Here is a 12352-nt window from a genome sequence, read left to right on the forward strand (position 1 = left end):
AGTGGTCACCGATACCTTAAAAAAGAGGGGCCTCACAATGGGCCTCGGGATCTCGCCACAGTATATTTGTGCATTCAAATTGCCATCGATAAAATGCAATTGTGTTCGTTGTCCGTAGCTTATGCCTGCCCATACCATTAACCCCACCACCACCATGGGGCACTCCATGGGTCACAACGACATTAGCAAACCGCTCGTCCACATGACACCATACCCTTGGTCTGCGGTTGTGAAGCGGCTGGTTGGACGTACTGCCATATTCTATAAAACGATGTTGGAGGCGGTTTATGGTTGAGAAATGAACATTCAATTATCTGGCAACAGCCCTGGTGGACCTTCCTGCAGTCATCATGCCAATTGGATGCTCCCTCTGAGACATCTGTGGCATTGTGTTGTGTGACAAAACTGCACATTTTAGAGTGGCCTTTTATTGTCCCCAGCACAAGGTGCACCTGTGTAATGACCATGCTGTTTAATCTACTTCTTGATATGCCACACCTGTCAGGTGGATGAATTATCTTGTAGAGATTAGGATGCCATTATTTCTTTAGGCTCTGGTTTATAATTTTTATTTTACTAGGCAAGTCAGTTAAGAACAAATTCTTATTTTCAATGACGGCCTAGGAACAGTGGGTTAACTGCCTTGTTCAGGGGCAGAACGACAGATTTGTAGCTTGTCATCTCGGGGGTTTGAACATGCAACATTTCGGTTACTAGTTCAACGCTCTAACCACTAGGCTACCCTGCCGCCACGCGGAGAAATGGACCAATGTAGAGAAGAGGACACCATGTGGACCTCAGTCTGCTCAGCTGTAGGACGTCTCCTGTTCATACTAGCAGAACAGTACGTTGTTGTACCTATATACGTTGTTGTACCTATATTACAGTACGTCTCACCTATGTTATAGGTGTTATACCTATATTATAGGCGTTGTTAAAGAGGAGTGTTAGATTAGATTAGAAACTAAGGTTACATACCATGCCATTGATCGGTACCAAATCGCTCCCTATTCCCGCTATGCAGTGCACTCATTTTGACCAGGGCTCATAAGACCATGATCAGAAGTAGTGCACTATGGGAAGAGGGTGCCATTGGGACAGCCCATGTATCTCCGGTAATATTTAATATTACTGTCTGAAGTCACGACATAAGGTCACTGAGCTGACGAGATGTAAGGCCCGTGTCAGACCAGACCACGGCTACTCATATTTATTGGTTAGCCTTTTCAAATTCACCCCTGGTGTCACATTCTGACCATAGTTCTGTTATTTTATTCTTTGTTTTAGTATGGTCAGGGCGTGAGTTGGGGTGGGCAGTCTATGTTGGTTTTTCTATGTTGGTTTTTGTGTTCGGTATGGTTCTCAATCTGAGGCAGGTGTCGTTAGTTGTCCCTGATTGAGAATCATACTTAGGTAGCCTGGGTTTCTCTTTTGGTTTGTGGGTGTTTGTTTCCGTGTCTGTTTGGGCCACACGGAACTGTTTCGTTTTGTAAATTCACGTCATCGTTTATTGTTTTTGATTCCGTGTTCAGTGCTTTCTTTAATTAAAATCATCATGAACACTTACCAAGCTGCGCTTTGGTCCGATCCTTACTCCTCCTCAGACGAAGAGGAGGAATGCCGTTACACCTGGTTTGGTGTTTATAGTGTTTTATTAGTGTGTGTCGATTACAGCAGGGAGAGAGAGAGAGGGAGAAATGGAGAGAGAGAGAGAGATATATGAAGAGAGAGAGAGAGAGGGAGAAATGGAGAGAGTGAGAGAGATATATGAAGAGAGAGAGAGAGAGGGAGAAATGGAGAGAGTGAGAGAGATATATGAAGAGAGAGAGAGAGAGGGAGAAATGGAGAGAGTGAGAGAGATATATGAAGAAAGAGAGAGAGAGAGACAGGGAGAAATGGAGAGAGAGTGAGAGAGATATATGAAGAAAGAGAGAGAGTGAGACAGGGAGAAATGGAGAGAGAGTGAGAGAGATATATGAAGAAAGAGAGAGAGTGAGACAGGGAGAAATGGAGAGAGAGAAGGACCGAGAGTGAGAGAAATATATGAATAAAGAGAGAGAGAGAAAGACAGAGAGAGAAAGACACAGAGAGAGAGATACAGGGAGAGAGAGAGAGATACAGGGAGAGAGAGAGAGATACAGGGAGAGAGAGAGAGAGAAAGACATAGAGAGAGAGATACAGGGAGAGAGAGAGAGATACAGGGAGAAAGAGAGAGAGAAAGACATAGAGAGAGAGATACAGGGAGAGAGAGAGAGATACAGGGAGAGAGAGAGAGATACAGGGAGAGAGAGAGAGAGAAAGACATAGAGAGAGAGATACAGGGAGAGAGAGAGAACGTGACAGAGAGAGAGAGAGAGAGAGAGAGAGAGACAGAGAGAAAGACACAGAGAGAGAGAGAAAGAGAGAGACAGAGAGAGAGAGAGACAGAGAGAGACAGAGAGAGAGAGAGAAAGACACATTGAGAGAGAGAAAGAGAGAGACAGAGAGAGAGAGAGACAGAGAAAGACACAGAGAGAGAGAGAAAGACACATTGAGAGAGAGAGAGAGAGAGAGAGAGAGAGAGAGAGAGATAATAATATGAATTTGTCGATTCAATCTAACAGAATGGAGATTTGTCCTTTAAATGTCACAGGCTGTGTGTGTGTGTGTGTGTGTGTGTGTGTGTGTGGGTGTGGGTGGGTGGGTGCGTGTCCACTCCGCTCTGCATTTACATAGAACCCACCTTTCCTCCCCATGCCCCTCCCCCGCACCGCTCCTCCCCATGCCCCGCCGCTGGCTGCCTAACGCTTTGCATGATGGTTATCTGTCTGTCACCACTACACCAGAGTCTGGTCATGGGCCAAGCAGTCACACACACAACCACTCCACTGTGGGAAGCACATGGTTCCTTCCACGGAACCTTCCGTGTCGCCCTCCAGGAACGGCGCCAGAAGGAATCAGGCGTTTGATTTTCATAGCGGGCACGGTTTTCTTTTTTACGGGACTTCCTATGTGGGCGTCCATGTGCGTGCAATGTCATTATATAAATATTTTATAGTAAAGACATTAAATTACATTTTCTACTTATACCATTACACCATCCTCTACCATGTGGACACCCCATTACACCATCCTCTGGACACCCTATTACACCATCCTCTACCATGTGGACACACTATTACACCATCCTCTACCATGTGGACACCCCATTACACCATCCTCTACCATGTGGACACCCTATTACACCATCCTCTGGACACCCTATTACACCATCCTCTGGACACCCTATTACACCATCCTCTACCATGTGGACACCCCATTACACCATCCTCTACCATGTGGACACCCCATTACACCATCCTCTACCATGTGGACACCCCATTACACCATCCTCTACCATGTGGACACCCTATTACACCATCCTCTACCATGTGGACACCCCATTACACCATCCTCTACCATGTGGACACCCCATTACACCATCCTCTACCATGTGGACACCCTATTACACCATCCTCTACCATTTGGACACCCTATTACACCATCCTCTGGACACCCCATTACACCATCCTCTGGACACCCTATTACACCATCCTCTACCATGTGGACACACTATTACACCATCCTCTGGACACCCCATTACACCATCCTCTACCATGTGGACACCCTATTACACCATCCTCTGGACACCCTATTACACCATCCTCTGGACACCCTATTACACCATCCTCTACCATGTGGACACCCCATTACACCATCCTCTACCATGTGGACACCCCATTACACCATCCTCTACCATGTGGACACCCCATTACACCATCCTCTACCATGTGGACACCCCATTACACCATCCTCTACCATGTGGACACCCTATTACACCATCCTCTACCATTTGGACACCTTTTTACACCTTCCTCTGGACACCCCATTACACCGTCCTCTGGACACCCTATTACACCATCCTCTACCATGTGGACACACTATTACACCATCCTCTGGACACCCTATTACACCATCCTCTACCATGTGGACACCCCATTACACCATCCTCTACCATGTGGACACCCTATAACACCATCCTCTGGACACCCTATTACACCATCCTCTGGACACCCTATTACACCATCCTCTACCATGTGGACACCCTATTACACCATCCTCTACCATGTGGACACCCCATTACACCATCCTCTACCATGTGGACACCCCATTACACCATCCTCTGGACACCCCATTACACCATCCTCTGGACACCCCATTACACCATCCTCTACCATGTGGACACCCTATTACACCATCCTCTACCATGTGGACACCCTATTACACCATCCTCTGGACACCCTATTACACCATCCTCTACCATGTGGACACCCCATTACACCATCCTCTACCATGTGGACACCCTATTACACCATCCTCTGGACACCCTATTACACCATCCTCTACCATGTGGACACCCTAATACACCATCCTCTGGACACCCTATTACACCATCCTCTACCATGTGGACACCCCATTACACCATCCTCTGGACACCCCATTACACCATCCTCTGGACACCCTAATACACCATCCTCTGCTATGTAGACACCCTATTACACCATCCTCTACCATGTGGACACCCCATTACACCATCCTCTACCATGTGGACACCCTATTACACCATCCTCTGGACACCCTATTACACCATCCTCTACCATGTGGACACCCTAATACACCATCCTCTGGACACCCTATTACACCATCCTCTACCATGTGGACACCCCATTACACCATCCTCTACCATGTGGACACCCTATTACACCATCCTCTGGACACCCTATTACACCATCCTCTACCATGTGGACACCCTAATACACCATCCTCTGGACACCCTATTACACCATCCTCTACCATGTGGACACCCCATTACACCATCCTCTGGACACCCCATTACACCATCCTCTGGACACCCTATTACACCATCCTCTGCTATGTAGACACCCTATTACACCATCCTCTACCATGTGGACACCCCATTACACCATCCTCTACCATGTGGACACCCTATTACACCATCCTCTGGACACCCTATTACACCATCCTCTACCATGTGGACACCCTAATACACCATCCTCTGGACACCCTATTACACCATCCTCTACCATGTGGACACCCCATTACACCATCCTCTGGACACCCTATTACACCATCCTCTGGACACCCCATTACACCATCCTCTACCATGTGGACACCTCATTACACCATCCTCTGGACACCCCATTACACCATCCTCTACCATGTGGACACCCCATTACACCATCCTCTGGACACCCTATTACACCATCCTCTACCATGTGGACACCCCATTACACCATCCTCTGGACACCCCATTACACCATCCTCTACCATGTGGACACCCCATTACACCATCCTCTACCATGTGGACACCCCATTACACCATCCTCTACTATGTGGACACCCTATTACACCATCCTCTGGACACCCTATTACACCATCCTCTACCATGTGGACACCCTATTACACCATCCTCTGGACACCCTATTACACCATCCTCTACCATGTGGACACCCCATTACACCATCCTCTGGACACCCTATTACACCATCCTCTACCATGTGGACACCCTATTACACCATCCTCTACCATGTGGACACCCCATTACACCATCCTCTACCATGTGGACACCCCATTACACCATCCTCTACCATGTGGACACCCCATTACACCATCCTCTGGACACCCTATTACACCATCCTCTCGACACCCCATTACACCATCCTCTACCATGTGGACACCTCATTACACCATCCTCTGGACACCCCATTACACCATCCTCTACCATGTGGACACCCCATTACACCATCCTCTACCATGTGGACACCCCATTACACCCTCCTCTGGACACCCTATTACACCATCCTCTACCATGTGGACACCCCATTACACCATCCTCTGGACACCCCATTACACCATCCTCTACCATGTAGACACCCCATTACACCATCCTCTGGACACCCCATTACACCATCCTCTGGACACCCCATTACACCATCCTCTACCATGTGGACACCTCATTACACCATCCTCTGGACACCCCATTACACCATCCTCTACCATGTAGACACCCCATTACACCATCCTCTGGACACCCCATTACACCATCCTCTGGACACCCCATTACACCATCCTCTACCATGTAGACACCCCATTACACCATCCTCTGGACACCCCATTACACCATCCTCTGGACACCCCATTACACCATCCTCTGGACACCCCATTACACCATCCTCTGGACACCCCATTACACCATCCTCTGGCGACTAAAGACATGACAGCATTGAACTCAGAGCCTATAGGCCAATGCAGCAGTAGGTCTAGAACGTCCATCAGTACATAAAGACAAAAAATAAAAACAGAAAGGGGTTTTTGACATTTCCACTAGATGAATGATGAGATGATGGTATTGTGCTCCTTCACATCGAGGCTTGGTGATTATCGAGGCTTGGTGATTATCGAGGCTTGGTGATTATCGAGGGGGTCTGGTCAAATGTAGTGCACTGAATAGGGATTAGGATGCCATTTGGTTGACACAAGCTGAGAGAAAGCGCATTGGGGGGGGTTAGTGAAGGGTGAATGACAGGTTTATTCGCAAACTCCACCTCCAGTGCAGAGGTCAGCACTAGTGGAGACCGTTAGCTCCAGAGGTCTTAAGGTCAGTGCTAGTGGAGACCATTAGATCCAGAGGTCATAAGGTCAGCGCTAGTGGAGTCCGTTAGATCCAGAGATCATAAGGTCAGCGCTAGTGGAGTCCGTTAGATCCAGAGGTCATAAGGTCAGCACTAATTAAAGCCATTAGATCCAGAGGTCATAAGGTCAGCGCTAGTGGAGGCCATTAGATCCAGAGATCATAAGGTCAGCGCTAGTGGAGTCCGTTAGATCCAGAGGTCATAAGGTCAGCACTAATTAAAGCCATTAGATCCAGAGGTCATAAGGTCAGCGTTAGTGGAGGCCATTAGATCCAGAGATCATAAGGTCAGCGCTAGTGGAGTCCGTTAGATCCAGAGGTCATAAGGTCAGCACTAATTAAAGCCATTAGATCCAGAGGTCATAAGGTCAGCGTTAGTGGAGGCCATTAGATCCAGAGGTCATAAGGTCAGCGCTAATTAAGGCCATTACATCCAGAGGTCTTAAGGTCAGTGCTAGTGGAGACCGTTAAATCCAGAGGTCATAAGGTCAGCGCTAATTAAAGCCATTAGATCCAGAGGTCATAAGGTCAGCGCTAGTGGAGACCGTTAGATCCAGAGGTCATAAGGTCAGCGCTAATTAAAGCCATTAGATCCAGAGGTCATAAGGTCAGCGCTAGTGGAGACCGTTAGATCCAGAGGTCATAAGGTCAGCGCTAATTAAAGCCATTAGATCCAGAGGTCATAAGGTCAGCGCTAGTGGAGACCGTTAGAGCCAGAGGTCATAAGGTCAGTGCTAGTGGAGACCGTTAGATCCAGAGGTCATAAGGTCAGTGCTAGTGGAGACCAGGTTCTATGGTCAGATGAGACCAACATAGAGTTTCAATGGGACCAGGTTCTATGGTCAGATGAGCCCAATATAGAGTTTCAATGGGACCAGGTTCTATGGTCAGATGAGACCAACATAGAGTTTCAGTGGGACTGGGTTCTATGGTCAGATGAGACCAACATAGAGTTTCAGTGGGACTGGGTTCTATGGTCAGATGAGACCAACATAGAGTTTCAATAGGACCAGGTTCTATGGTCAGATGAGACCAACATAGAGTTTCAGTGGGACCAGGTTCTATGGTCAGATGAGACCAATATAGAGTTTCAATGGGACCAGGTTCTATGGTCAGATGAGACCAACATAGAGTTTCAATGGGACCAGGTTCTATGGTCAGATGAGACCAACATAGAGTTTCAATGGGACCAGGTTCTATGGTCAGATGAGACCAACATAGAGTTTCAGTGGGACTGGGTTCTATGGTCAGATGAGACCAACATAGAGTTTCAGTGGGACTGGGTTCTATGGTCAGATGAGACCAACATAGAGTTTCAGTGGGACTGGGTTCTATGGTCAGATGAGACCAACATAGAGTTTCAGTGGGACTGGGTTCTATGGTCAGATGAGACCAACATAGAGTTTCAGTGGGACTGGGTTCTATGTTCAGATGAGACCAACATAGAGTTTCAATAGGACTGGGTTCTATGGTCAGATGAGACCAACATAGAGTTTCAGTGGGACTGGGTTCTATGGTCAGATGAGACCAACATAGAGTTTCAGTGGGACCAGGTTCTATGGTCAGATGAGACCAATATAGAGTTTCAATGGGACCAGGTTCTATGGTCAGATGAGACCAACATAGAGTTTCAATGGGACCAGGTTCTATGGTCAGATGAGACCAACATAGAGTTTCAATGGGACCAGGTTCTATGGTCAGATGAGACCAACATAGAGTTTCAGTGGGACTGGGTTCTATGGTCAGATGAGACCAACATAGAGTTTCAGTGGGACTGGGTTCTATGGTCAGATGAGACCAACATAGAGTTTCAGTGGGACTGGGTTCTATGGTCAGATGAGACCAACATAGAGTTTCAATAGGACTGGGTTCTATGGTCAGATGAGACCAACATAGAGTTTCAATAGGACCAGGTTCTATGGTCAGATGAGACCAACATAGAGTTTCAGTGGGACTGGGTTCTATGGTCAGATGAGACCAACATAGAGTTTCAATAGGACTGGGTTCTATGGTCAGATGAGACCAAAATGGAGCCTCTTGTAAACAAACACCAGAGGTGGGTTTGGCGCAGACAGAGAGATAGCGTTGCAGAAAAGTACCCCATCCCCACTGTGAAGTTTGGTGGTGAGTCTTTGATGTTGTCGGGCTGTTTTTCTTCCAAAGGCCCTGGACAACTTGTTAGTGTCAGGACTTCTAGGAGTAGTGGGTTTGGAGTCAGGCGCAGAGGGTTTAGGACAATCGTATTTATTCCGGTACAGAAACGGTCACGCCAAAAACACCAGGCGCATAGAACTGATCGGCCTAACCGGCTTAAATAGCCCTAACAAAACAAGAAACAGGTGCAACCAATGAGACAAAACTAACAGAAAAGGAAAAGGGGATCGGTGACGACGACCGGCGAGCGCCGCCCGAACAGGCAGAGGAGCCACCTTCTGTGGGAGTCGTGACAGTTAGGATACATGATATCATGGACTCAAGTACCAGCAGATATTAAATCAAAAACCTGACTGCTTCTGCCAGGAAGCTTAAACTGGGCCGTGGTTGGATCTTCCAGCAGGACAATGAACCAAAGCACACCTCAAAATCAACACAAAAATGGTTCACTGACCACAGAATCAATGTTTTGCTTTGGCCATCTCAGTCCCCTGACCTGAACCCCATAGATTCTGTCAGACCTGGACCCTGACAGTGAATAAGACAAAAATAATGGTTTTACAAAAAAGGTCCAGTTGCCAAGACCACAAATAGAAATTCCATCTAGACACCGTTGCCCTAGAAACTAAACCTCCCTCGGCCTAAACAACAACACCACAGGTAACTTCCACAAAGCTGAGACAAGGCAAGAAGGGCCTTCTATTCAATCAAAAGGAACATGAAACAACATACCAATTAGGATTTGGCTAAAAATACTTGAATCAGTTATAGAACCCATTGCCCTTTATGGTTGTGAGGTCTGGGGTCACCATCCAAGAATTCACAAAATGGGAGAAACACGAAATTGAGACGCAGAATTAGGCCAATACCCACTAGTTATCAAAATCCAGAAAAGAGCTGTTAAATTCTACTACCACCTCAAAGGAAACGATGCCCAAACGTTCCACTTACAGGGAGAAGAGTCCCCTCAGCCAGCTGGTTCTGGGGGAATACCTGGCAGAATACCTGGCAGAATGCCTGACTACTGTAACTGAGCCCAAATTAAGAATATCATTGACTATGTACAGACTCAGTGAGCATAGCCTTGCTATTGAGAAAGGCCGCTGTAGGCAGACATGGCTCTCAAGAGAAGACAGGCTATGTGCTCACTGCCCACAAAATGAGGTGGAAACGGAGCTGCACTTCCTAACCTCCTGCCAAATGTATGACCATATTAGACATCCATATTTCCCACAGATCACACAGACCCACAAAGAATTTGAAAAACAAATCAAACATTGATAAACTCCGATATCTGTTAGGCGAAATACCTCAGTGTGCCGTCACAGCAGCAAGATTTGTGGCCCGTTGCCACGAGAAAAGGGCAGCCAGTGAAGAACAAACACCATTGTAAATACAACCTATATTTATGCTTATTTATTTTCACTTTCATACTTCAACTATTTGCACACTGTTACAACAGCGTAGCCAATAGTATTACATTTGAAATGTCTCTATTCTTTTAAAACTTTTGTGAGTGTAATGTTTACTGATTGTTTATTTCTCAATGTTTGTCTATTCCATTTGCTGTGGCAATGTAAATATATGTTTCCCATGCCAATAATGTCCTTTGAGGGATATACAGATACAAAGATAGATATAAAGGAAGAAAGAAAGAGACAGAAAGGGTAAGGCCTAACATTATTGTTAAGGGTAGGGCCTAACGTTAGGGTAAGGGTGGGGCCCAACATTAGGGTTCAGGCCTAACGTTAAGGGTAGGGCCTAACATTAGGGTTCAGGGTAGGGCCCAACATTAGGGTTCAGGCCTAATGTTAGGATTAAGGGTAGGGCCTAATGTTATTGTTAAGGGTAGGGCCTAACATTAGGGTTCAGGCCTAACGTTAGGATTAAGGGTAGGGCCTAATGTTATTGTTAAGGGTAGGGCCTAACATTAGGGTTCAGGCCTAACGTTAGGATTAAGGGTAGGGCCTAACGTTATTGTTAAGGGTAGGGCCTAACGTTAGGATTAAGGGTAGGGCCTAACGTTAGGGTTAAGGGTGGGGCCTAACGTTAGGGTTAAGGGTGGGGCCTAACGTTAAGGGTAAGGCCTAACATTAGGGTTAAGGGTGGGCCTAACATTAGGGTTAAGGGTAGGGCCTAACGTTAGGGTTAAGGGTAAGGCCTAACATTAGGGTTAAGGGTAGGGCCTAACGTTAGGGTTAAGGGTAAGGCCTAACGTTAGGGTTAAGGGTAGGGCCTAACGTTAGGGTTAAGGGTGGGGCCTAACGTTAGGGTTAAGGGTAGGGCCTAACGTTAGGGTTAAGGGTGGGGCCTAACGTTAGGGTTAAGGGTGGGGCCTAACGTTAAGGGTAAGGCCTAACATTAGGGTTAAGGGTGGGCCTAACATTAGTGTTAAGGGTAGGGCCTAACGTTAGGGTTAAGGGTAAGGCCTAACATTAGGGTTAAGGGTAGGGCCTAACGTTAGGGTTAAGGGTAAGGCCTAACGTTAGGGTTAAGGGTAGGGCCTAACGTTAGGGTTAAGGGTGGGGCCTAACATTAGGGTTAAGGGTGGGGCCTAACGTTAAGGGTAAGGCCTAACATTAGGGTTAAGGGTGGGCCTAACATTAGGGTTAAGGGTAGGGCCTAACGTTAGGGTAACGTTAGGGTTAAGGGTAAGGCCTAACATTAGGGTTAAGGGTAGGGCCTAACGTTATTGTTAAGGGTAGGGCCTAACGTTAGGGTTAAGAGTAGGGCCTAACGTTAGGGTTAAGGGTAAGGCCTAACATTAGGGTTAAGGGTAGGGCCTAACGTTAGGGTTAAGGGTAAGGCCTAACATTAGGGTTAAGGGTAGGGCCTAACATTAGGGTTAAGGGTAAGGCCTAACATTAGGGTTAAGGGTATGGCCTAACGTTAGGGTTAAGGGTAGGACCTAACGTTAAGGGTAGGGCCTAACGTTAGGGTTAAGGGTAGGGCCTAACGTTAGGGTTAAGGGTAGGGCCTAACATTAGGTTTAAGGGTAAGGCCTAATGTTAGGGTTAAGGGTAAGGCCTAACATTAGGGTTAAGGGTAAGGCCTAACATTAGGGTTAAGGGTAAGGCCTAACATTAGGGTTAAGGGTAGGGCATAACGTTAAGGGTAAGGCCTAACATTAGGGTTAAGGGTAAGGCCTAACGTTAGGGTTAAGGGTAAGGCCTAACGTTATTGTTAAGGGTAGGCCCTAACGTTAGGGTTAAGGGTAAGGCCTAACATTAGGGTTAAGGGTAAGGCCTAACATTAGGGTTAAGGGTGGGGCCTAACATTAGGGTTAAGGGTGGGGCCTAACATTAGGGTTAAGGGTGGGGCCTAACATTAGGGTTAAGGGTGGGGCCTAACATTAGGGTTAAGGGTGGGGCCTAACATTAGGGTTAAGGGTGGGGCCTAACGTTAAGGGTAAGGCCTAACATTAGGGTTAAGGGTGGGCCTAACATTAGGGTTAAGGGTAGGGCCTAA

General features: G+C 47.0%; 1 protein-coding gene across 2 annotated transcripts in view; it reads left to right on the forward strand.

Moving 5' to 3' along the window:
* stau2 (staufen double-stranded RNA binding protein 2) overlaps nt 1-12352 on the forward strand; it is a 307502-nt gene that overhangs the window by 291103 nt on the left and 4047 nt on the right. The window lies entirely within an intron of this gene.

This window comes from Oncorhynchus tshawytscha, linkage group LG16 (genome assembly GCF_018296145.1).
Source record: "Oncorhynchus tshawytscha isolate Ot180627B linkage group LG16, Otsh_v2.0, whole genome shotgun sequence".
NCBI classification, from domain to species: Eukaryota; Metazoa; Chordata; class Actinopteri; order Salmoniformes; family Salmonidae; genus Oncorhynchus; species Oncorhynchus tshawytscha.